Source organism: Dromaius novaehollandiae, chromosome 15, assembly GCF_036370855.1.
Source record: "Dromaius novaehollandiae isolate bDroNov1 chromosome 15, bDroNov1.hap1, whole genome shotgun sequence".
NCBI lineage: Eukaryota > Metazoa > Chordata > Aves > Casuariiformes > Dromaiidae > Dromaius > Dromaius novaehollandiae.
In genome coordinates, this window is record NC_088112.1 from 11,302,855 (window position 1) to 11,328,505 (window position 25,651).

Consider the following 25,651-nt stretch of genomic DNA (forward strand, 5'->3'; position numbering starts at 1 on the left):
AAGTCTGTTCATTATTTATAAATCTTCCAGACATGCAGGACCTTTCTTCAGTTAATTCACTTACAGTTTTCCAAACCTCTTGCCAAAAACTCACCTACTACAGAACGGCCATCCATTTGCCTAAAAAAAAAAAAAAAAAAAAAAAGGAAAAAGCCATCAGAGGTAGAAAGTTGGACAGATTTGCTCCCATGCTTGCTAGAAAGCTTTGTCATTAGTTTGCCTAAAAGCTGCTAATAGCTACCAAATACCCCACAGAGAGGTTTAGCGACCTAATGGCCATGGTTTAAAGTAATTTGCTGACCAGCAGAGTTCTGCAAACCACATGAGATTTGCAGTGGATTTGGCAGATGAAGGTTTAATGTTCAGTGAAGAAAGGTTCTAAAACACTTCCTGATACTCTGAGAATTAGAAACAAGTTTGTGAAGATTGTTCTGCTGTAAGCTGCTTGCCAAAGGGAGGTTTTGTTTTCCTCAGTCTTTTTCAATAATTTTTTCCCCTCTTCCTGTTTCTGCATCTATTTCTTTTTTCTGGTGGTTGTCCCTCAGGGAAATTGTCCTTCCAAGCGAGAACAAAAGACTGGTTGGATTACAAATTTCGGTTATTAGGACCGTAAAGGCTTTTTCTCTTAAAATTTCACTTTCTTCCCTCTCATTTCTATCTTTGCTTCCCTGCATGAACATTCATTGGTGAGAACCACAACTTTACATCTTTTCCTCCTTTCGTTCAATGCAAAATCCTATCTAGAGTTATTCAGTGCCCACCTGGAGCTGAAGGAACAAGGGATGAGTGTGAGGAAACACTTTCATCTCCCAGTGAAAATCCTTCAATTGGATTTTTACTCATGGTTGGCATCCCCAGGGATTATGGTACAATAAAGTGATGGTAGTGATTTTGTCCCGGGGATTATGGTACAATAAAGTGATGGTAGTGATTTTGTTTGAGAAGGCAGCACTGCAGATTTGCCAGGTAGTTTTGATGTCTGAATAAAGCTGATACCAGAACTGCTGGAGTATTTCCTCATCCATCCACCAGTAACAGGATGGGATTCAAAACAGAAATAAACCTGACACTCAGTCTTCAGGGTCCTGCAAAGTGCTGGTACTCTGGTCCTGGTTCGGTAAAGCACACTCAAGTAGGTAATCCGAGTTGATCATTTGAAATGTTAAAAAATAACTGTGCTTATGTGAATTGATGGATGTTGAGGTCAAAGAAATGTTTTCCTCACAGGGTTCAGCACTTCCAGTTTAGATAATATTGCAGCACTTAAGTTACTTTGGTTGGCAGAACAAGGATGCTCAGGAGTGGAAAAACTTGTTTCTGTGATATCAGTGAGACTTTCTTACTAGTATTTTACAAGAGCCTGGATCTGTGTTTTCCTGAAGGTAAAAGCTTTCAGTCACTACTTATCCATGAACAACCATGTCAGCCTTGTGTTTGTCCTTGACGTGACTCACAAGCTATTTACTGTGAGTAGTTCCTGGCTTAGTTTGTTTCAGCATATACTTAATGCTGAAACCATTAGGCTGCACTCCTGGTCACTCAGCTCACACAGCACTGCTTCTCTTCCCTGACTGAATGCGTACAACTCTTGAAATAAAAATTCTACTGCAAATACCTTTACTGACAAGTTCAGAAAGTGCTCTTTGTGAGCACCCTTTGCTATTGTTCTAAAAACGTATTGGTCCTAAAGGCATTCCTGCCTGTAAGCTTCTTGACTAGAATACCCTTAAATACGACAGGAGACAAAGAGGAATTAAATGAATTTGTTAAAACAACAACAACAAGAACAAAATTTTCTGCTGTGTTTTTGATGGTTTAGTGGTAGAAGCTGGAGGCAGTTTGATGTTGCTGTTTCTCTTCATGCCATACAGATGCTCTCCGTCTATATTAGGGTTGGGTTTTGGTGTCTCGAGCAATGTGCCAAGAATCTTTTAGCATTCTTAACCCACCTTAAAAAAGGCAGGGGGCTTTCTAATATAGGCTTGTTACTTGCCATTAATGCCTAGCTTTTCAGGTTGTCCCGCTAATTCTGGTATGGTTTCTGAAAGAATGCAGTCTTACGTAGCACAGCTAAGGAAAATAAAAACTGATGACTGGTGCTTCAGTGACTCTGGCAGGTTTATATTGGCTTCATATAACAAGCAATGCTTAACCAGGTGCTTATTGTGTGTTACCTGTATGAGTTACTCCCTGCTGCCCAAAGAAATGAGGTGCTTTGTTCTGCTATGTATTGTACTTTTCTAGTTCAGAGCAATTTGCTTCTGAAGATTTACAGTGGGGTCACTATTTCTAGGTGTGTGGTGGCTCAGTGGAGTCAAGATAAGTTAAAGTGCAAAAGCTTTATATCTGGAATTCAAAGTTTAAGGAAGAGACAAGGTGCAGGGATTGGGCAGCATACTGGAAAGGGAAATCATTTTGTCAGATTCCAGATTCAGTCATAGGAGGAGGGAAAGGAAACATCTATTCCTTTATCAAAGTAGGAGGCCTCTACTTCTGTTTATCAACCTTTGAAACACATCTCAAACTGTAATTTCTAGCATGACAAATGAAAAGCCTACCAATCACTCGCTCTGTTGCTATTTGTGCTGTTAATAATAAAATTTATTAAACTTAAAGGCTCCAACAGAAATACATAATAGGGAAGATATAAAAACTGTTTCCTGAAAAGATACATAGGGCAAATATTAGCTATTAATAAAGGAGCTGATTCACAGAAGTGCAGACACCAAAGGCCAGACTTCCTTAACTGGCTGCCTCAGGTGAGCCTTGCAGAATTTCTGCGTGCAAGCTTTGCATGCTCAAAAGTGCACTCCTACTTTGGGGGCTATTAACTGAATATCTCAGAAGTCCCCTATGAGAGAGACATGTAACAGATGCCCTCCACAGCTTTGCAGTTCTCTCCTCCTGGTACCCTTAATTGTCGTCTTTCCTGCAGCCTTGTGATTTTGCCCAGTTCCATCCTACTGAATAAAATGTGGATGATTTGCAGATTGAACATCCCTGTAGCACTGTTGAGCTTTGCCTGTATAATGTTGTCAAATCCAAAAAGCTCACAAAATGACACTGGTTTATTTGTATGCAACAAAAAGGACTTTGAAATGTTTAGAGCTGTATGATTCTTTATATTTCTTGAGGCAAAACTAGGCATCATCGTGGCATCATCTCTTCCCATGTCTTCACTTTTGGTTGCTAAGTATGAGGCTCAGTTATAGTGACAGGCTCATTTTATGCTTGTGGAGACTTTGGAACATTTGTCCCTCAACATATTTCCCAATTATTTATCATGGCTGCTAACATCTGCTTTTGTATCCTTTGTGTTTATTTAAAATACATTCTTCAGTCACTAGAATAGCTTTGTTTAGACCTCTTATAAGGTGTAGTGCATGGTAAACCAAGGAAAAAGTGCTGGCATATGAACTATGATGCAGTCTGTGATTTTTTTTTTCTTTGAGCTCTAAAGCAGTCGGCACTGGGAGAGTCAAAGGAGAGTTAAATTTTGCAGACTTAAAGATCTCTCTGCATAGACACTTACTGGAATAAAACCAGTATTTTGTGTGTCCTGTGGTTCATCTTTTGCCAGTAATTCATTCTATAATGAATTAACTGACCTAAGTCTATCCTGTTTTGCAAGTGACAATCCTTTTACGCCTTTACTTCCCTATAGTGTGTCAAGGAACTTTACTTGTTCTTACTGGATTTTTATTTTCTCTTGTTTAGAAACTGAATGTTTAAGGGCTAGTTTTCACAGCAGCAGAGCATATGCAGCAATAAACATCTTCTCTAGTTGATTAAGCACCATAGCTGAGTTGTTCAGCATCCATGTAAGTTGTTTATTGCAAGTATCTTCCAACTCTGAGGACATCATTTTAATTATATTGCATGAGAAGGAGCAAAAACAATAAACCAAAACATCGGAAAAAATTAAAAGATATAATTTTCCTTCCCTCAGAGGAACTTTTCAGTGAAGGTCAGAGTGGATTGTAGGTGTCTGTGTAGCTGGGAAGTGTTCTCAAAAGCCCATTTCCTAGGATGTATTTCTATCCTGAGACTGCAGAAGACATTAAGAATAGGAAAGGCCATTTCAACTGATCTTCTGAGGCCAGACTGTGAAGCTATTGTGAATTGTGCAGGTGATTTCAGAGAAACATATTGCATGAGCTCACTATTTGTCAGTGTGAATGAGAAGTTCACATGTTGACCAGTAGATTCTAGCCTTGACAGGGTGAAGGCAGTGTTGGCAACTTGCTTAGATTTCCTTGTTATCTGCTCTGAATGATGTGAAAACTTTAATCTCCAGTATTGCCATTCTGAGCCTTTTCACTAGCTTCAGATATCAGCCTGGATATTTGTCTTTCCTACCATTTTTTTGAGAAAGGCTGTGAATAACTGCAAACAAATGCTGTATGGGACAAACATGGGATGACAATGTCAAAATGAGGCTTCTCAAGCACATAAACCTCTTATTTCAGCACTGACACATGCCTTGCATTTCTAAGCTGCCTGGTAATCCTCAGCACTGCTAACAGCTGTAGGATTCTTGATTGAATAAGGACATTAGTGTTTTGCCCAGTATCTTCATTTGACTGGCTGTGGGAGACTGTGTCTTGTCTCACAGGGTAACTTTCTTCTTTTCCTGATTCTTATAATTACCTTCCCGTTTGCACTGTTAAACACTGGCTCGTCTTCTAATAAACTGTCACAGCAAGGGCAATGGAAGTATCTGCAGTGGAAGTCTAACCTAAGGGCAAACTTGTCAGGTTATTTGTGTGAAGCTTGTTGAAAGGTTTGTGAACTTTCCAGCAAACCCAGTTTTGAATAAATCTGGACCATGTTAGAGATTCATGCTGCAGCCAGGTAAAACGTTGGCTTCACGCATTGCTATTCCTGTTTCCCTCCCCTTCCTCCCCCTGACACGCTCTGAACCAAATGAGCCCTGACAAATTGCATGAGCTTTTCGAAGGTGACACTGATGCGGCATTCCTGCAGGGGTGTCAAGGGGGCAGGCATGGATGAGGTGAGAGGACAGCTCCAGTTTGTGTGAGCTTCCTTTGAACAGGAATTTTACCCAGCTCTGATAAGGATGACTGAGAGGAAAACAAGACAGGCAGTGGGGCAGGACGCTAGCTGATGTGTCAACAAGGATAAGTGTCAGCCAGCAGAGCCTCTGCTCTCATGACCAGACCATAAGAACTGCATTCCTTTGTCCTCCCCCACCTGCCCCCCACACCTCCTCAATGCATTTTAAATCAGTATCTTCCTTATCTGCCTTTATACAAAAGAGTTCCCTGGAAACATACCAATCTACCACATTACTATTTTTTCAGCCCCCTTTAAAAATTTCCTTTATCACAAAACATGGTCTGGTGCAAAGCTGGTGGGGACCTGTGAGTTTGATTCCCTGAGAATTTGCCTCTCTCAGTAAGATCTTTTGGGTTGGGATCATCTCTTTTCTTATATGTTGGTATAGACCTCCCAGAGAAGGAGCATGCTCTGTAATTATACAGCAATACAAATAAAAAACAGCATGCAGTCACATTACTTAATGCTAGTAATTTTTGCCACTTCTATAAATCTGTTGTCTTCTACCAGCAGTTAAATGACAGTGATGTTAACAGCATTATTTACTGCTTGATGATCGAAGAGTTGTTCTTTCTTTAGCCACTGGTGCAAGCATTTTGAGAACTGAATGTTGACTCAGAGACAAGTAGAAAAAGTAATTCTGTCTCTCTTCAGTTAGTGCACAGTCCAGTCACAGCCTATTTCAAAGGTGTGAAGATCTTGCAGGATATAGGTTGCTCTTCAGGTTCCCAGCCCAAATATTGCAGGCTTGTCTGCAGGAACTGCAGGAAATGGAAGGTAATCAGGTTTTCTAAGCTTGTCACCAAATGCACTGAGTAAGAACATGTTGAATAAAACTGGTTGTAGCACTGATCCTTTGGGGATCCTCTGCTCACTCTTCTCCACTGGAGCGGGCTTCTCTGCTATGGCTCTATCATCCCTGAGTGCCTCTTTTGCACCTATGTCACCAAGTTGTCCCTCTGATTCTATAGAGCTGACTACCAGGTTTTGATATGCCTAAAGAACATAAATAATACTGGGATATTCCTATATGCAAAATAGTTATGGAAAATGCCCTGTAGTATTCCTGACTATTTTCCTCCACTGGGGAGAAGAGTGGGAAAGCAGCAGCTCATCTATGCAGAGAATCCCCAGAACAGCAGGCAATAAACAGGAGGAAACTGGAATGCAGTGACTTTTAGGAGACCACTGTCTTCTCACTGATGGTTTTCAGCTCTAACCAGCCTAGAAAACAGAAGACAGCAATACGTATAATGCAGAGAGTCTGTCTCGGAATCACAGATTTTAAGGCTAGAAGGTGATCACAAGTCATTTCATCTTTCCTCCTTCATCTTGCCAGCTTTCAGAGAGTACAGAATTGTACTCCATTACATCTGCACAAAACCCATAACCTTTGGCTGATCATCCAACTATGATATAAAGACTTTGAGTGATAGAGATCTCCACAGGGCTGTAGATAAGTTGTTTTAGTGGGTAATTACTCTTATTGTTAAAAGCAATTCTGACATTTGTTGTATGTACTATTTCAGCTTCTTCTTTGGTCTTTGAATCTTTATAGCGCTGGGGAGATTGCTCCCTTTCAAAAAAATTTTTTTTAACTTCTTTTGCATTTGGAATATATGAAGTAGTCCTGACAACTAACATTTTATTTAAAATTTTATTTTAAACAAAAAAAATAGCATTTTGTAGTTAAAACAAATGTACTATAATGAAATTTTTCTAGCTAGTTCTGCCTTTTCTTAATATAAATAAGTCCCTGTTACATGCCTACTGTAGAGCCAGGACACTTGTGTGCTTCTTCAGTGTTTTCTGTTGAAAACTGGCAACAGAGCACCTGACTAGATTGATTTTTGGCCTGACCTAGCATGGCCTTTCTTAGTTCTGTGGTAGGAATTTTAGTTGATAGTTACTTTTTTTTAGTTTCTCCCTTCCCTGACAATTTTATCTCTTGTTTAAAAAATTTTTTTTCCATCTGTCACTAAAGCCGGTGGTGCTCTGAAGACATGTAAGGACTGTGGAATCCCCATCCTCAAGTGTTTGAATGCGTTTTCAGGCTGAATGAATTTTTCTGAAATTTTCAACAGTTGTATTATTGTCAAATTTTAATGCAAAAGTTTTGGTTTTTAATGTTTACACAGTGAAACACCTTTTTACTACTCTTTATTGCAATTTAATGATGTTATCCAAAGTCTCATTTAAATGATGTAGAGAATCTGCAGAAAACATTGTTGTATTTTCTGTACTGCTTCCTCATTCCTGTTTGCAAGAAGTTCAATGAAAATTTACTTATGATCCTCATTTTATCATAGCTACATTGTTTTCAGTATGCTACTGCCAAGAACAATGCTATAGCACTTAACAGCAGAATTTTGTCATTATCTTTATCTCTGAAAACTATTCCTGTTTATCATTTTAATAGCAAATGGAGTGTTTTGCACAGTTGCCTGATTAAAAAAAAAAAATCTCTTAAGTCTCTCTTTGTCTTCTCTCTGTCTCTTTCTCTTTTCTTTCAGCCATAGCTTTCAGGAGTAATTACTCCCCCCCCCCCCCCCCCTGCATCTTTTTAAGCCTGAGGTCAAGCCTAATGAAAGATGCTCTGGGGCATCTCATGTGTCAGCCATACAACATGCTGCTGTGAGACAAAGCAATAAAGCAGTGCACAATGGCACCACAGCAAGATGACAATGTAATGGTGATGAAGAAACAAAAGATGATAAACTCTAATGGAAGAGTCCACTGCAAGGGTGCATTGCAGTTCAGGCTCTAGCCAGGTGGCAGGGAAATGGAGAGGAGCCACAGGTTGCTCCTGTTTTATTTTTACTATCCTTATTTATTATTTTCATAGCACAGAGGCTGAATGGGGTCTGATTTCTCTCTCAACTTTGCCCAGACTGGTTTCAAAAATCAACCAAACCCTCATGTGAATGAATACTCAGAGAAGCAGACCAGCAGTTGTGAGTAAATAACCGCATCTCATGAATATGACTGGTGCCTAACATCTTGAATGCCCACCTGTCCTGTGTTGTAGAGGACATCTTTTATTTGGTACTTGATGTCCCTTATACAATAGCGACCTTCTAGAAAGACTTTTGATGTGATGAACAATATAGTTTCAATCTGAAATGGGAGAAGAGCAATGTAAGAGTTTGAAATGAGACATTGTGAAGTGAGGCCTGGCAAGTAAGCTTTGCTCTTCTGCTCCTAGGGAGGAAATACTCGAGATTGCCCCTGAAATGAGGATGTTGGCTGTGCTGATGAATGCTAACTTGCCATTGAAGAAGTGAAATAGGAGCTGATTGACGGGCAAAAGGGAAATGACATTTTTTGAGAAAAGGGCTGCAGGAATATAGGCATATGTATATAGGAATTTATGGGTAGTGTAGTACATTACTTGGAAGCTTATCATTTAGAGACTGTCATAATAGCTATTGGGACATGAGGAAACTTATCCTGGTTTTAGCCATAGCTAAGAAGGCATAGATTTTTTGAGCTGAGATTTGCTTTGGCTTAGGACCTTTCCTTGTTTCAAATTCAAGATACGGGAATTCACGTAAGTAGGAACAGGAAAGGATCCCCAGACTGTGCAAACTTGGACAATGTTAACCTCCATCATAGCTTTGTGCAGGTCTCGGGTCAGGCACGACCATCAACCCTCAGCCTGCAGCCTGCTCTTAGTGACTTGCAGAGTGCAGTGTGCCAGGAACCATGTCTTAGAAGCATGGGTTCAACCTTGTCAGTGGGAGCCTCACCTCCAGAATGTGAGACACAGCTGAGACTCTCAGTTGTTTCCCACAATCTGATACAGAATGAAAAAGTGAGGAAGACACTGCTACCTTAGGATGCATAAAATATAGTGGAATTTTAGTAAAGATTGGATGGGCTAAGTGTTGCTAGCAACAAAATCTATCCAGATGAAAACACTGCTGTTTATTTTTTCAGGTTTTGCAAGCTGTGTGTTTTCAGATGAGTCTGAAATGCTTCTAATTAATGTTATCAAAAGCGTGACATTTAATTAACTCAATAACACATTGAGCCTAATGATAACACATTTCAATTCACCACAGGCAGCAATGAGCTCTCCTGAGCAACTCTGAAGAGTGGGAAGGATGGGGGAAGGAGGAGTCCTGTAGCTCACATGAACACACCTTTCCTCAAAGAAAGGCAGAGTGGCAGGAGAGCTGATTATGTTGTCAATCCCCAGCTCACATCAGAGACACATTTATGGGTCCAGAAGATTTGCTATCAGGTATTTATAGCAAAGAACTGTTTTTCCAATCTTAATTTTTATATCATTCATTTGCCACTGAAAGGAATAACAAAAGAATGCATTAGTTTCATCCTCTTGAGTCAGAATAGATAAATGAAATGATGCCTTTTTTGACATTGAAATATACACATTTTCTAAAACTGAATCAGCAAATGAATTCTTCTTTAATTTGAAATGGAAATTTCTGCTGTGTCATTGAACCGGTCGATGAGAAGTTATCCAGAAGAAGTAATACAAACAGAAGGGAGAGAGAATCAACTCAGCTGTGCTGCTCTTGCTGGTTTTGCTAGCGTGTAACTTTGATTAGTCAGGTAGAAGCATGAAATTTTCTTCTTCACAATATTTATGTAAATTTAAATGCTTTTCAGAGACATCTTATTTAGTTAAAAAAATGAACTAAAATGATCAGGGAGTATGGTTAAGTGTCCTGAAGATATTAGAACACACAGGATATTTCTACATCTCAGAAATACAAATAAAATAGGCTGTTGGACCTTTAACCCTTGTAGGACTGGATTTCACTGACTTTTCCGTTCTGGAAATAGCACAGGAGTTCTTAAGATCATCTCAGAAATAAGAAAGGTGATTTGTTTTGCATGCACACCTGCCCAGTTGAATGAGTTAGAGCAGCTCACAAGTGTAAGGGGAGATTTATGAAGGTGTTTTTAATGAGTCACCCTTCATCACAGGAAGGCTGTGGGCAGGAATGCAGGTTGCAGTTCAGGTATATTGCAGGTAGGAAATGGGAGATGAGACATGGGCCCAAGCGACCTTGGGACAGATTGGAGAGAGGTGGCAGTTGGGAGAAAAGACCAGTAGGGGTAAGGCAAGCAGCAGGTTTGTAGATGTGGCGATGAGGTGCAGTTGGTGGCAATCAGTTAATTTACGCTCTTTGAGATTAAAGCCTGGCAATACTTCCCTGACCAAAAGTCAAACTCCATGGGTCTCTTTTGCTTTCAACTAGAAGTTGCTTCAGATTTAAGGTGGGATTTTAAGCTGTCAGTCAGGCCAGTGTTGCTCCCACCCCATGAAGGATACTGGGGCTCAAGGATTTGAGGGTGAACGGAGTGTGGAGGAAATGGCTGGGCTCCCACTCTAGGATCTGACCCTAGCAGCTGATCCCAGCTCTAGGTTCTATAAGGTGAAGCAGAAGATGACTTACTGCTCTGTCCAGGAACTTCATTTGCATAGTAATAGGTGGAGGAGAGGACAGAAGTGTTCCTCCAGCACATGGCCATCATTACAGTGTACTGCTGTTGTTACATTTCTGTAACAAAAACATGCATATGAAAAAGGGCATGTGTGTTTGGGGACAGGGGAGGGATGGACACATTCTGGCATTTGTGAAATGAGCTGAAGGATGAGAAACAATGGAGCCAAAGTCCCTCCTCCAAAGATGTACGAGGGGGCGTTTGACGCCTGGAGTCTCATTGTCGGGGGGGGGGGGTGGGGTGGGGTGGGGTGTTCCTTTCTTTCCCTTTTTTCCTTGTGTGCAAGCGAGAGAGGGGGCGGGGAGGGGAGGGAGGTAGTCGCTCTGTTGCTGTGCTGGGTGCCAGGCTCACTACTGCAGTATTGTACTCAATATTCTGATCACCTTGCAAGTCAAGGAGCCTTGTGGAGCCTGCAGTGGTGTCAGAGTGAAAAACGAGCAACGCCATCACGCTTGGCCAGGCGGTGGCTGCCTGCCCAGACTGAGTGTTAGTCTGCAGTGTCTTCGTTTGATAGAAACCCACTTTGTGCTGGCTGGTGGGCAGATGGCTTGGTTTTTGTTGTGTATGTGTGTATATATTAGATTTTTTTCAATTTACATTTAAACAAGAGGTTTCACTGCAATGGCCCACATGGTGAATGCCTTGAACCCCTTGTCTTGGGGTTTTGGGTTCCTCCCGTGATTTGTCAATCATTTACAAAGATACAGGAAGGAGCGAGCTCGGTTGGACATGTTTTTGGACATGTTTTCTTCTCCTTTTCTTGCTCTTTCTTTTATGTTGCGAGTGAGGTGGAGGAGGCAGTTTCCCACAGTGAAAGGCGAGAGGAATGCATTAGCGCTTGCGTGTGTGTGTGCGCGTGTGCGCACCTGCATATGCATATCCAGGAGGAGCAGGCTTTTTGGTCGGGAAGTATTGCAGTGGCAGGTGGAATACAGACTCCTGGATACTGCTAACCCAAACCTGCTGTCTTTTATTTTATTTATTGTGCATGGTAAAGGCATTACCTAGGCAACCATGATGCTTCTCCATTCTTGTCCAGCGATTTTTGTGTCATTTGGGTGGGACATAACAAAGCAGCAGAAGGAGCAAGACAAATGCTGTTCGGCTCAAGAGGCTCAGAGACTGATAGAGGCAATCAGATGTCTGGAAAATGCCGCATGGGGTTTTTCCCACGCTGTTCTGTCAAGATGCCCAAAAGAGGTCTGCAGCACCCTCTTGTTGTTTTAGGGCCATTCTTCCACTCATTGCTCAGTGAAGAGACTTTGGTTGCAGCCTGTTGTTTTGTCTGGCGTTTTCATCATGACATGTAATCTCTGCACTGTTAATGCCCATTACTCTTTGCTTGCAGCAGCCTGTACTCTGCCAAGATGGGTTTGTACAATCTCTAGGGAGAGATACAGGCAACCCAGTCCTATTAGTGTATGTGTTCCCTTACTAAAGCCTTTGCCCTCAGTGCAGACGCAGCCCAGATTTGTTAGGATGAAAATCATTCTTCTTCTCATAGCTGGAGAAGCACCTAGTTATCAAGGCTTGTGATGGCAACTTCAGGCTTGACCCGCAAATAAAACAGTCCAGTCACTCAGCCACTTCCAGACAGCAAGCAAAATAACACTCTCTTAGACCTGCATGAACATCAGCATATCTGTTATGCACGGAGACTCTCCATTATGTCTGTGAACTGAGTTCAAGATAAGCTTGTGGTGCATTCTCTGGGAGGGAGGAACTCCTCAACCAAATTAATTTCCATCTGTGACTAGATCAATGCAGGAGTGTCTGTTTGCACCAGGCACAGACACAATAATGTCCCAGATGGCAAATACTGTGGCCGTCTACCAGCTCCTGGTGAGGCCTGTTTTAAACTGCCATATTGCAAGGGGGAAAGTAACATCCGAGTCGTCAGGGTGGGTATCTATCTAACTTCTATGTATGTAGGGAGAAAGAGAGAGAAAGAAAAGAAGGAAGAAAAGGAGAAACTTCGTATTAGTTTCTTTTTAACTGTGAGCGTCTTGGAATCGGTTGTGGTCATTCTGCAGATGAGTAGATTTCAACTGGGTCAGACTAATGGAACTGCAACGATGTGTAGTCATGAGGCCAGGAATTATTTTATTAAAGATACTGGAAGATACAGTTAAATGAAACTTGTTGGCCATTCATGGCTTGGGATAAAACACACGGTGAAAGCTGGCATAAAAGTTTTATTGTTCTTTGTACAGGTCACATGCAGATCAGGTTTTTTTTGTCAGGTTTCTGGCAAAAGAACATGAAATGTTTCACCGAGCAGAATTGTTCTCATGGGGAAGTTCAGAATATCTCTGTTCAGGTGCATCTCTTCCTGGGAAATCTCTTTGGGCACAGAAGTATAGCTGAAATGTTTTGAATTTTTAAAGCCTTTGCAGAACTTTTTCCTGGGGGGGGGGAAATCTGTATTTTGGGTTTTTTTTGTTTTGTTTTCATTTAATGTTCGCTATTCTTCCATGGGCCTATGGTGGTATCAGCTCAGAAAGAGTTCTTCAGGCTTGTCTCTCCATCAGCATTTAAAAGTTTTTCTTGTCCTCTGTTAGCTACCAACTATTCCCTGCCTCTTCAAAGTCAGCATTATTTTCTTTTCCCACATTACTTTCATATAAAAAAAAATATCCAATGAGAACTAGTTAAAAAGGACAGATTTTTGGTTTTGTCTGAGAAGAATCAGGAAAAAGCCTGCACTGATAGGTAAACAGAATTTTTTGGAGGAGCGTGAAACCCCTTCCTACATACTCAGTTTGGCCTATCTGGAACATTTGATTTCACCTAAAATGAAAGACTAGGTTTTTCAGGTCATTTAAACCTTTTCAGAAATACTTTTTTTCCTCTCTTAAAAGGTAGAACAATTTAATGTTTAATGCTCCCATCCTCCTATTCCAAAATAAAAATGCAGCTTTATATAATGTTGAACTGAAAAATACCACAAATTCTTAAACAAGAGTGTGTTGGTAGTAAATTTTGAACTAAAATGTTTCAGCAGTGGAGAGAAAAACCCTTTTTTTAATTTGAGGAAAATCATTTCCTGAGTTTGGAAACATCACAAATAATGCACTCCCATCTCCTGAGAAGCTGGTTTTACAAACTAGTTTAGTAGCAGTTGTCTTTTTTTCACCCCATCTGCTTTCAAGAAAGTAGAGTTTGTATTGTTGTTTCCATGGTTAATTGAAATGTTTGTGCACCTGGGGAGGATGGGAGTGAGAGAGAAGCAGGGACTCCTACATCTAAGCCTGCGTCAGCAGCAGCTTAGCCCTGACCCAGAGCATTGCCTGGGAAGGTTGGTGCTGGGCATGCAGCACTCAAACTGTTCTTGTCACAACAGGCTGCTCAAATGTATCATGGTGAGAATTTTGTGGAGGAGACAGTAAACCCTCAGAGGGCACAAGAGTATGAGTGTAAGAGAGCCAGGTAGGTACCTTCATACACAGATGACCACTGCTGCTGGCCATTTTCTGACCCTAATTGTAGCCCTGATCCTGGCTTTAAGGCCAAAGGGAATCCTCTTCGGTATTAGAAAAAAGCGTGATCTCCTCTCCATGCCCCTGTTTGTGCAAAGTGGAGGGCCAGTTGGAAGAGAATAGGTGACCTTTTTTTGGTTTCAGGGGAGATGTTCAGTCAGAGGATGTTCTGCTCTTGCTTGAGCTCTGTCCAGCACCAAGCAAAAAATCATTCCTTTTTGGTCTTGTTTTTCTTCTTTTTTTTTCTCGCCTCATGACAAATGAGTGAAGTGAACTGGAGAGTCAAACCCAAATTAGTAACAGGCTGGAAGCCCACCCATGGGCAGCAAACGGCTGACGGGATGGAAGGGGGAATGTCAGTCAGTGGACACATAAGCCTGGTTCCCAAAGTGAAGTTGCCCTCCTGAGTGCAGGCAGGTTGTGCTTGAGATCAAAACTTCCTCCTTGTTCTGAAACTTCAGCCTTTCTCTGATTCCCCTTTTCATCCTCTGGCTTCACTAGGTTGTAGTGCTGATGGGAGGGGAATGAAGCTAATAAGGGAATTTTAGTGTGAGGTGGTTTTTGCTAAGGAGACCAGGGCTCCAATATTTCCAAGTTTATCCTAGTTTCCTTTGGCTCTGTAATTCTCCGGACACTTGCTCATTTAATTGCTCCTCTCTGGCATGTACAGGGACCCCCTGTAGAGACAAATGCTTTACTGACTCATACTACTTGTATTTAAACATGTAAGGTCAGATCCTAGCCTCAGCTTTATCCCCTTGGCATTACTCCAGAGATGCAAAGAGAAGACACGACTGATTTAAAGAGTTAAGTAGATATCTTTTTGCATAGATGAGCTGAGAGATGTAAGGGAATGTCCAGGCCAGCATGCAACCTGGTAAATATGAATTTGAAAATCACAAAGAGCTGTTTTTGCTCAGCACAAATCACAGCAGACTGATAGCTGCTTTGCCAGCATGCCCAGGACAATGGGGAGAGGGATGGAAAGGGAGCATAAAGGTGACACAGGTGTCACTGAGCAACACTTCCCATGCAAGATTTTTTTAAAAAAATTCTTTTTGTATCAGAAGCTTCACCTCTGGTTGCTTCCCTGCTTCAGTCCTGACTCTTCAGAGCTAGGGAGAGCTCCTAGCTCTTGTGCAATTTTACTTATGGGGAAATCCTACAGAGCGTCCTGTTTACTTTTGAACCATTCCACAGCAGTACATTGATCATTAGATAAGAAAGATGGCTCCAGAGGACTTTGGGAAAGGTTATAGATGTGCCTTCTTGACAAAAACAAGAAGAGACACATTCCAGAAGCCAGTCAGCCCTGTTCATGTGGTGACTGTAGCATAAACCTAGGAGTCAGGACATTCTCACCCTGCCATTCACTCAAAAACTTCTTGAGGGTAAGAGTTTTTCAAGGACCTCATCAGGCTTGGGAGCTGAAATCTCATTTCCAGGGCTGGCCTGAGGGCATATGTATCATATGTAACAGAGCTGGTGAAGAGATGCCCAGGGTACAGAGGCAGTGCTTGTGTGGGGATGGAAAGCGATGCAGTTGTGTTGAGATGCCAAACTGTCTTTGGGGCCACCAGTTATTAACAAGATGTAGATAATTAATGGCACCTTCCTGCCTCCTGCTAGTGTTTCTGCACTGCGCTGACTACTGCAGCATAGGATCACCTAAATACTCTGGTTCCTAAACCTCGTGGGAAGTTGGTAGCACCAAGGACTGAGTCCTGGAATCCCACTGCGGCTGTGGTCCAGACATGACCTAAGGATATGTGCCCAAATCACTGGTCAGAATAGCAGCTCTTAAGTCTTACATCATTTAAATCCTTTCAAAAATTGTTACTGTTAGACTCTCATTCTACCTATCACTCTTGCTCTCTCTCTGTTTCCCTCTGAGTAATACTGGGTCTGTCATGGTTGTTTAAAGCAGTCTGAAGTATTCCACAGGATAGACATAGTTTTCTTGTAAAAAGGGGTTCATCTCAAACCTCTGGTCAGAGACTGTGCTGGGTTTGAAAATGTCTATGAAAGGGGCAGGATGTTCTAATTTTGGCTTGTTCATCACTGTATGCAGTGGTCAGGGAAGGAAATGCACAGAAGAAAGTAGCCTGTGGAGCATGCCATGGACAGCTTTAGATAGGAAAACCAGCAACAACATTTGGTCACATTGTTCCCCCTGTTAGGAGCTGGCAGTAGGAGATGAGCATTATTCATGCTATGTTATTGTGAAGCCCATGTCTGAGCTATGGTATTGCTTTATTCTGTTTTTCTCTTGAAAGACAAGGCAAGCAACAGGCTGCCACCAGACTGCCACGGGCTGGAGTGATGTATCTCCAATGTGTCCATGTGGCTGCCTGCAGGGAGCCGTGCTTCCAAATCTCCTACCCATAAAGCTGCTGTGGCTGCTGCCACCATGACCGACAGCACACTGGCTCCAAGCTGAGGAGGGTTCTGGGACAGACACTGCCCTGATTCAAGTGATTCATGCCTGAATAATGTCCTTTCACTTCCAGGGAAAGCCTGGGTGACAGACGCGTGCTCTATTTGTTGTGACAGGGAAATTCTGCATCAGCTGTGCAAGGGAATTTGAGCAAATCGGGGGCGCCAGTTTCATTCCAAATGTGACAGGGCTGTGTAAATACATAATTCCAATCTACATAATTATCTCTTTTTCTGGAACTCGTCTCGTAAGTCAGGCTGATATCAAGGGTTGCTTCCTGGGGAATTTGCACATCCAAGGCTAGTTCTTCCTAGCCTTTTTGCCTGTGTGGTTTGAGAAGGGATATGATTTTGGCATTCTTGAACATCTTTTTTTTTTTTTTTCCTAGGGAAGATCAAATGCTTGTATCATATTCACCAGGAAAATGCCAGCAATGGCAGACTTCCAGTGGTCATCAAAAGTGTGAATTCTTATGCAAACTGATTCTTTTGCAGACAGTCATCAGGGAACCAGGCCTTTGATTTTCATTTATTATTCTCCCTTGCAGCATATTCAGGCAGTATGCAGATTTCCTTCTTCATTCAATTTTCAGTGGATAGGAAGACTACAATTAGTTATATTATCATCAGTGTGAATAAAAGAGAAACACTGAACTGGATCTGTATGAGCCTGCAGTTGCAGTGCGAAGACATGGATTCATTTCACATTAGTAGGATATGAAAAAAAGCTTCAGGCCAGCTAAATTCAGGTCCTTGTCATTCTTCTCCTTTGAGGAACTTTTTGTCTTTTGCTGTTATTCTAGACCTTCTCCCTGCGTCAGCCTACTACACAGGGAAATCACTGGATAGGACAGGGCTGCACCTTGAAGAACTGACAAGGACATACAAATTAACACAGAGGAAAGCTTGCTGGAGAGGTAGCCAAAAGGCATACTGAGAAGAGCCTACTGCAAGTTAGGCTTAAGTGTGGTTTTAAAGATGCCACCCATCTGAGTGTGGCTGGTGTGGGATCTACATGCAGAAAGACATCTAAGAAGCTGGTTATGCTGCAAGAGTTGAGATAAGCACAAGAGGCAAGACGATACTCCTCTGTTTCGCTAGGAGGATAAATGTATTTATTGAACTAGTAGGATTTTCAGGGGTGGGATGAGGGACCAGGTTTTCCTTTCCCAGGGATATGGTTTGCAAGGTTTAAATAAACGTAATAAGAGGAAGGTTCAGATTGGTGACTTCTGTCTTTCTGCTCTCTTGCACAAGACTTCTCTTAGAGCTGTTATCAAAGGTAATTTACACGTTAAACATACTGGCTTTGTTCTGAAGCTGTTGGGATCTCCTGGCTCACATTTATATGTTGGGGCTGGTTCTGACACCTCTCTCAGAAGAAATGTGATTTCCTTCTGATTTATAAGAACAACAGGGATTTGGGAATTGACCCGAGTGTTGGGCCATGCTTATGTTTCCATGCAGTTAATAAATCAGGAAAAAAAAAGAAATTAAAAAATGACATTTCCTTGTTGTCCTTGTGCTGGAACATTATTAATTCACCAGAAAAAACTTACTTGGGAGAATCTAGTAATTTCTTAAATTTCATATGTTGACACTTCCATGGCTGATTAAGTCCTCTGTTAGCAGAATAGCTACACTACTCATATACTTGGGGATTCCTAAGTGCAGATTAGTTGGGTCTCTTGCCCCCCTCATGAGGCCACAGGGATGCAGAATAACTTCACATAAATCATAGTAAAGAAAAGATGTTCTACAAGCAGCCAGGTGCAGGAGTCCAGCATCTGTCTTGTGTGGCTTCTCTGAAGGCTCATTAGGAGTAGCTTAGGGCTGCATCCTCAGTAACCCCACTGTAACCCAAATGCTCTGAGAACAACCTCATTCTCCTATTTTTGTAAAACACGTAGGATCCCAGCATCTTTGTGGCTGTGCCACTGTGTAGAACTCAGTTGAAATGGGCAGGGGCATGCAGACACACATGCACAAAGCATAACAGCGTAAGTGTCATTTCCTTAGGAAACAAGGCTAGACAAGAAAGCTTACTTCCAGTAGCAAAGTCCTGCAATTAGCCATATGCTCTTTCACTTCCAGCCATCCTTGTTACATGGAGGATGCTTTTGTTATGAGGATGCTCTTTTAGGCTACCTTTTGTTTTTCCTCTTCTACTTTTCAACCTCTATTCCTGTTTCTTGGTACAATATTATTACATCAAAGAATTCAGGTAGTCACATGGCTGGTGGCAGGCACAAACCCTCATGTCATCATACTGCTACCATACTCCAGGCCAGTATCCTGGCTGTCATGACTGACAGTCTGCCTGGCAGTGACGATTCACCTGATTTTGGCTCTGTAGTGAGTTTTTGCTATTGTAAGTTGGGAGTTCTTCACTATCCTTGGTGAATTCTGTAAGATTTGGGCTGCTGTCTCATTAAAGTGTAGTTTTTAATCACTGGCATCTTTATCCTTCCCTTTTGCCTTGGCTGGTAATATTGTAAGCTATTTAAACAGTGCATTTGCAGAGCTATTTGTTGAAACTCTAGGTGTTCCAATTAATTAATATGAATAGAAATTGTATTAACTAATCACATGCAATCCAATGTTAGGGTATGTGAATGTATCAGGAGACCATCCATGGTATATTTTTATTTTAGTTTCATATTTGTATGTGTAACAAGCCCCAGGCTGAGCCTCTGAAGATGGGTTCTAGAGAAGCCTGCATGTCCAGGTGCATGCCACATCTAACCTGCTCTTCCTGCCTAGGGAGGAGAACTGAGTTGGTGCTTCTCAGCTGACGACTGGGAACCTGCATTTGCTTTTGCCATTTGCTCACAGTTTCTCAAATTTGATCATTTGTACCTTCTGTTACTTTGGCCCTGGGGTACCAAATAATTGTCCCAAGAGTGTGTTTTGTGAGTATTGGGTTGAAAGTCAGTAAGATGGGGCATTTTTTCCAACAGATTCTTCTGACCAGGCCATGCCAAATCTCATGATATAATGGTGTGAGCACTCCCTCCCTTTCATTACTGACTTCTGCCAACAGCTTCTCATCAGCACTGCTCTGTGGTGTCATGACTCTTTCATCTATGCTTGTAGTTTTCTCTTTGTCCTGAGATAAGGTGCTCCAGAGGTACTTGTGATTGGGGAATATTTTGCTGGGAGAAACTTTTTCTATGACAGACTGTCTGAACACTGGCCAACAATCAGACCTCTCATGTAGATAAGTATTAATACCTTTTATTTTCAGAGACCAGAGTCACAAAGGGAATAGCAGAAACACCACAGCCATTTAGCAATCCAATGGCTAAAAGAAACTACAACCTCAGGATCCTCTGGCATCAGACCACTTAGGCATGTATTCACATGCATGTGTGTCTTGTCATCTCATGCTCCCAGTCCCTGGCCTGCCTGCTTTCCTCCTCCTCAACCTCTCTTCCACATATCCCATCTTCAAGTCTCTTCCCTGCTGCCAGTCAACTGTCCTTAAGTTCATCAGAGCTGTTGCAGCAGCAGGGTGCCATGTGCCAGGAAACATTATTCTTGACTGGTTGCCAAGTCTCTTGCTCTTTGGCATGCAGCTAAAATGTTAATAGGGCCAAAAGCATTCAACACAAAGGGTGAAACAGTGCGTTCCAAGCACAGAGCCTTTTGCCATCCATATAGCAGAGGCACGGGCAGGATCCTTCCAGTCTCTTTTTGCTTGCTAAAGAAGAACTGACCAGGGATTTTCAGGTTTGACAGAACCTTGAGAGGATTATAACCACCTTGTGGCAGGTAGCCTTTGTGCTTCTTTCTGATGGGTACGAAATGATGATTGTTCTTTTCTATGGATGAGCATAGAAGTATTCCTTTTTTCCGGGAGTGGGAGTGGAAAGATCTGAGTAAGAGCATCATGATAGATTAAAAGGTGGTTCATGTTCAGGTCTGATCTTGCTGTGAATGATGAGGCTTTCCAGCAGGATGAATGTTGGCTGAGGTCAGCCCAAGTGCGGGAGGAGGTGCCAGTATTCACTGTTCCTCACAGTGCAGTTTGGGGCAAGAATAGCTATTGCACAGGTTCGGCCAGTCAGGTCTCTCCAAGTCTTGCCAAAAAAGAAGGTTAGACTTTACTACATATAATGTGACCAAGCAAGAGGAGATTGTACTTACTTAGGCTCTTGTGAGGCAGTATCTGTTTCTGTATCTCTAATGATAGGATTGGTTGCTTTATTTTTGCCTTTTCCAGCCTGGAATTCCCCTTAACTCTCCTGGGTGAAAAATGGTTCCTTTATAAAATCTCTACTGGAGAACTTCCTCTGTAAATTCCAGATGTGGGTTATATCCTGCCTCTGGCAATTTCCTTTATTTAGTTGGGAATGCGCTCACTCAAACCACAGAAGCAGATACATATACAGAGAGGATATAAACACAAGATGCTGCCTTTAGAGCAAGGAAGATCAAGGAAGGCTGAACTGATCTGATTCTCTACTTACCCTGGTAGCTTGACAGTGGTATAATAGCATGGTTGTCCATGCAGAGTGTTGGCTCACACCAGTGTAAATGAGGGAGGAATCAAGCCCCAAGGTGTAGGGCTAATAGCATCTGGACAGAAATATGTTTTGACATATCTACCTGGAGCTGTGTCTTACAGGCATGGTGAAACCAGATGAACTGAGCTGTGATCAGCTGCAGCAATACAAGCCCAATAACAAGTTTCGTCTGGAGAGGGACAGACAATTTTGCTTCATAGAAACACACACTTGACTAGTTCTCTGTGATAATTATTATGCTCTTAAGGGAAGTACGTGTTTTTTCAGACAGTATGCAGAATTTCTTTCTTCCATCCCTTCCTCTCCACAATATGCAATAAACCCATCCTAAGCTTTATTAATAAACTCCTATGGCAATATCCACATACACTGGGTCCAGCCTCTAAAGTAATGTTCAGCTAAATAAAGCACTCAGGGAAATTGCCATTGATTTCAGTGAGCTGTGGGTAAGGCCTGTGCTTAACTAGGGAAAAAGAATAGCTCTGATGGTACCATGGGCTGGGATTCGAGCACTGTTCCAGCCTGGGGATGGGGTGGGGAGAAGCTTGGAGGCTTTATGTATTATTTGTATTGTGGTCTCCCAGAGGATTCTCTGTCCTGGATCAGGCACAGTGCAGACAAAAAACAAAAACTCCAAAGAGCTATGATCTTTCTTTAGAGCAGGCAGATATGTGATGAATGTGAAGTGGCTTATAATAACTGGAGCGGGTAGGGATCTTCCATGGGAATACAGTAATTGAAATATTTCTCACTTGGTTCAGGCAAGAAAGAGGCAATATTTAACATGTTAACCTATTAGCATCCACTTAAGCGTTGTTAAGGGACAATGCCAAAACTCAGAGCTCTTAAAATCCTGCCCAGGTTGCCTCTGAGCTTTCAGGACTGGTCTGACAACGTTGGCAGAAGTGAATCTTTAACACTTGCTGCAATTAAAAAGGGGCGTCTTTCTGGGATGCAGGGAGAATTAGAATGATATATATGATCAGAAATAAGTTTCAGGAAGTGATGGGGAAGGCAAGCAGCAGTTGTAGATGGCAGAGCTCTTTGTTGTTTTAAAAATTCCTCCCCTCCCCACCATGATTTATTCAGCAGTCCTAGCCAAATACCACATTTGAAGAAACTACTTGCTAAACATGTACTAGCAATACGATTTCGTTACTTCAGTCCTGTGAGGATGATAAGCAGCACTGTTACAAGCATGAATGCTTTGACCCCTCTTGGGTTCCTGTGTTAAAGGGGTTCATCTGTGCTTGCTATGATGGTGTCTGAGTCCGTAGCAGGTAAGCAATGCCATTGGTCACCCTGGGGAGCATGCTATAGGCTTGTCCACATGAGGCAAATTAGTCTGATTTTGGAGCAGTAAAGCTGCACTCATGGGGCTTTACAGCTTTTGGAGTGGAGCTGCAATGTGCCCATGGTGGTGGACCTGCCAGCATGAGTCAGTGCTGGTCTGTCACTCTTTGCACTGCTCCTTAGTCTCCAAAGCGAACAGTTACTGTCTCGCTCCGCTGCTTCTGTGGATCCACCACATGACCTCTTTTTAAAGTCTTCTTACTCCTCACTGTGCTTTTTGCCCCGATGACTTTGGGCTCTCTTTGACATTAAACAATCTCTTGGCTTTAGAGGTAGGTGAATCAATGGAGAAAGGGCATGTTCCTTTCTCCCAGCTGTACTTCTCTGGAGTTCTCCAGACCTGTTTTTTATATAAGGAGGGGGGAGGTATATATAGGGAAGCCAATTCCCCCTAGAATGTATACAGGATTATTGCCACTTTATCACTCAGAGTGCATAGGTGTCATGGTGGTTACTTCAAAGTGTAATCACTGAGTAATCGACAGGTGATATAATTACTACCTGGATGCAGCATATGTAACTACTGTGTTATGTAGTGACAGGGTATTTACCAAGCATATCTTTCTTAGTTACCAAGTAATTTAAGAGAACTTACATGGTATTTTTGTCTGAGAGATGGGAAAAAATCACCCAGCTGGGATCTCTGCAGAGGACTATAAACTTTCCACTAGCAGGAGCTGAAGGCTTTTCCAAGATAAGATACACTGGAGGAATTTATTCCCTGCCTTTCTTTTTCTTTACATTATACAAGTTCTTTGTCTGCACAGCATTACCAGAGGAGGCGTAATCATTGCCGTTTAATTAACCACTTACTTGGGATCCTTGGGAGGTGAAAAGTTTTCCTTTATTTCCTGGCCATGTGGGACATGTATAGCAGCCATGAAAGTAGATCCATCTGGAAATAAGATAACTTAAGAGAGAACGAGTCATTTACTGAGAAAAACAAAGACAAAATAGTTTCCAATCTTTGAAATGTCAGAGCAAACTGCCACTATCTCCATCAGAATCTGGCAGGGCCCAGCACTTAGGTGCTGAAGGTCTCACCGTGGCTGAGCACTTAGGACCTCAGGCAGCAGGAATGGAGGTCATGACTCCAGCCCATGTGTTACCAAGCACAAAAAAGGCAAGCAAGGCTTCAGAGGCCCCCTACTTCATCAAAAGGACACCTTTTGTTCAGAAAGTTGCGAGCTCACTTAAAGGCCAATTTCAGCAGGGTTTCTGCTTTAAAAATAAGAGCCATACTGCAGTGGCAGCAGTGAGGAACACAAAATTTATGGTTCTACCTAATGCTAATGACCTGCAGTAACAAAGCAGTCATCTGTTTCATGCAGACTGGTAAAGCACAGCAGCATCTTCCCCCCTTTCCCTTGGCAGGAGAGCGAATGGTGTTTACTGAGTGTCCTTCTTTTCTTCTCTTCTGCTTTTGAAAATACACTGCTATGCTAAATCATAGAAGGCAGCCCATTAGAGCTGTGTCCTCATTTACACAGAGATCAGAAGGGTTTGGGAGGGGTAGTATCAGACAACATACATCATTGAGGTAGCTGTTTTGATCGCGGCACTTGGCCTTAATTACATTATATTGACCTCCCAAGAGAAATCTCTGACACTTTGGGCTTTCGCAAAGTAATATTTTATCCTCTTTTTCATTAAAAAATAACTACTCATTAGGCAATTTAACATTCTGCTTTTCCTTCATCTTGTAGGAAGTTGTGCTCCTGTATATTCCAAGTATAAATAGACCAAGATTTTGGTATTTGAGCTATTGAGAATTTGAAGGCTCCACTGAAAAAAAACCCCAACCAACCAACCAGGGGGAAAAAAAAAAAAAAAAAAAAAAAAGACCTCTCATCTACTTTCTCCTTCACAGAGTAAAAACGTAAAGCTTTTGTTATGCAGAATTCACTTTCGGGTGAGCTGCAGCCAATGCTGAAAAGGAAAACCACAACCACCACATTTTCTGCAAAATGAACTCAGCTAATTCTTTGCATTCAAACCAGTCCTCACCTCTCAACTGATACATACAGTTTGTGTGCTAGTACCAGTGAATGCAAATACTATTTGCAGAAATAGTGCTATCCTGGCTACTTCTCATTTCAGCTATTATCTTTTTTTATTGCCAGGGATCTTGGGACTGTTTAGTAGCTACCAAGTCAATAATGCTGTGACATTCATACATTTCTCATTGCCACTATGCATGGTACAGCATGAAAGCATATGTTTTGCAGGGGCTCTACCTGATACTAATACTTTTGTATGCATATAGTTCTTTTCATCTACAGTTCGCAGATCTTAATTAAGATTTACAGCGCTACTGTGAAGTGGATCTTTATATCTCAGCAAACTGAGATGGCCAGATGTTAGAAGGAAGAATTTCAGAAACGCTCAGGCTTTTTTTCAAAAGCATTCAGCTCCCAAAGCAGAGATCTCCTTGGCAGCCAGACTGTTTCACAGTGAAAAGCTGCCTGTCTCTGAAGTCAGTGCTGGAGCAAGGGAATGCAATCCAGGAGTTGTACCTGGGTTAGGTGACATTCCCTTCCCTTGTTATGCCATTTTGGGGGTATTTCCTACAAATACTGTATTTTAGAGAATCTGTTGATCAGGACTGTAACTTCCTTCCTCCTCTCATCTCTGAGGAGATTTCCCTTACAGACTTTAAAAATAACTAAATAAATAGTTATTAACTTAAAAAAAAGATTCACTCCAACTTCTGGAAACACTATGCTGGAGACAAGGAGGCTTTCAATTTCCTACATGAGTCACCATGTTCTTGGATTCAACCTATCAAACTATATCAGCAAATCATGTTATATAATGTAATTTAACAAGACACAACTGCCTGTGTTTAACCTAGAAAAGATTAAAAAACATGACCTACCATGGTCATTGGGCTGTCCTGGCAAAATTGTCATTCTGCCTTCCATCCTGCTGTCCTTCACACCCTTGTATGCTGGAAGAAAATGTGTCAGTTTTAGGAACAAAGATTTGAGCAGTTCTGGTGATGGGGAAGCAAGTCCTACTTGTGCCACTTCTCTGTTTTGCTCTAAGGTGATGTCCGGGGTTTTATGCTTTATGACTATGCATAACTAATTTCCCCAGATTGAAAGCTGATGCACTGTGGCATGGGTGGGAGGGCTTTTGGATCCTGAGTGCCTTCTTGTTCTCAGTTCAGTAAAACATATGTGAAGTAGGGAAAAAAAAGGAGGCGAGGAGGTGAGAAGCAATTCCCATCTTTTTCACTTTTTTCTTCAGCTGCACAGAATGAGGGGACTGGTGAATCTTTTGGCTCTGTTGGCT

At 41.9% G+C, this 25,651-nt stretch overlaps 2 long non-coding RNA genes across 2 annotated transcripts in view; one reads left to right on the forward strand and one right to left on the reverse strand.

The window, feature by feature from the left end:
- LOC112994304 (uncharacterized) lies at nucleotides 1–25,388 on the reverse strand. The gene is made up of 3 exons (XR_003261922.1): nucleotides 25,233–25,388; nucleotides 23,168–23,249; nucleotides 1–120 (listed from the first exon to the last, which is right to left on the reverse strand). It is a non-coding gene; the product is annotated as an uncharacterized LOC112994304 (long non-coding RNA).
- The window catches only part of LOC112994303 (uncharacterized), a 151,452-nt gene that overhangs the window by 73,384 nt on the left and 52,417 nt on the right, over nucleotides 1–25,651 (forward strand). The window lies entirely within an intron of this gene.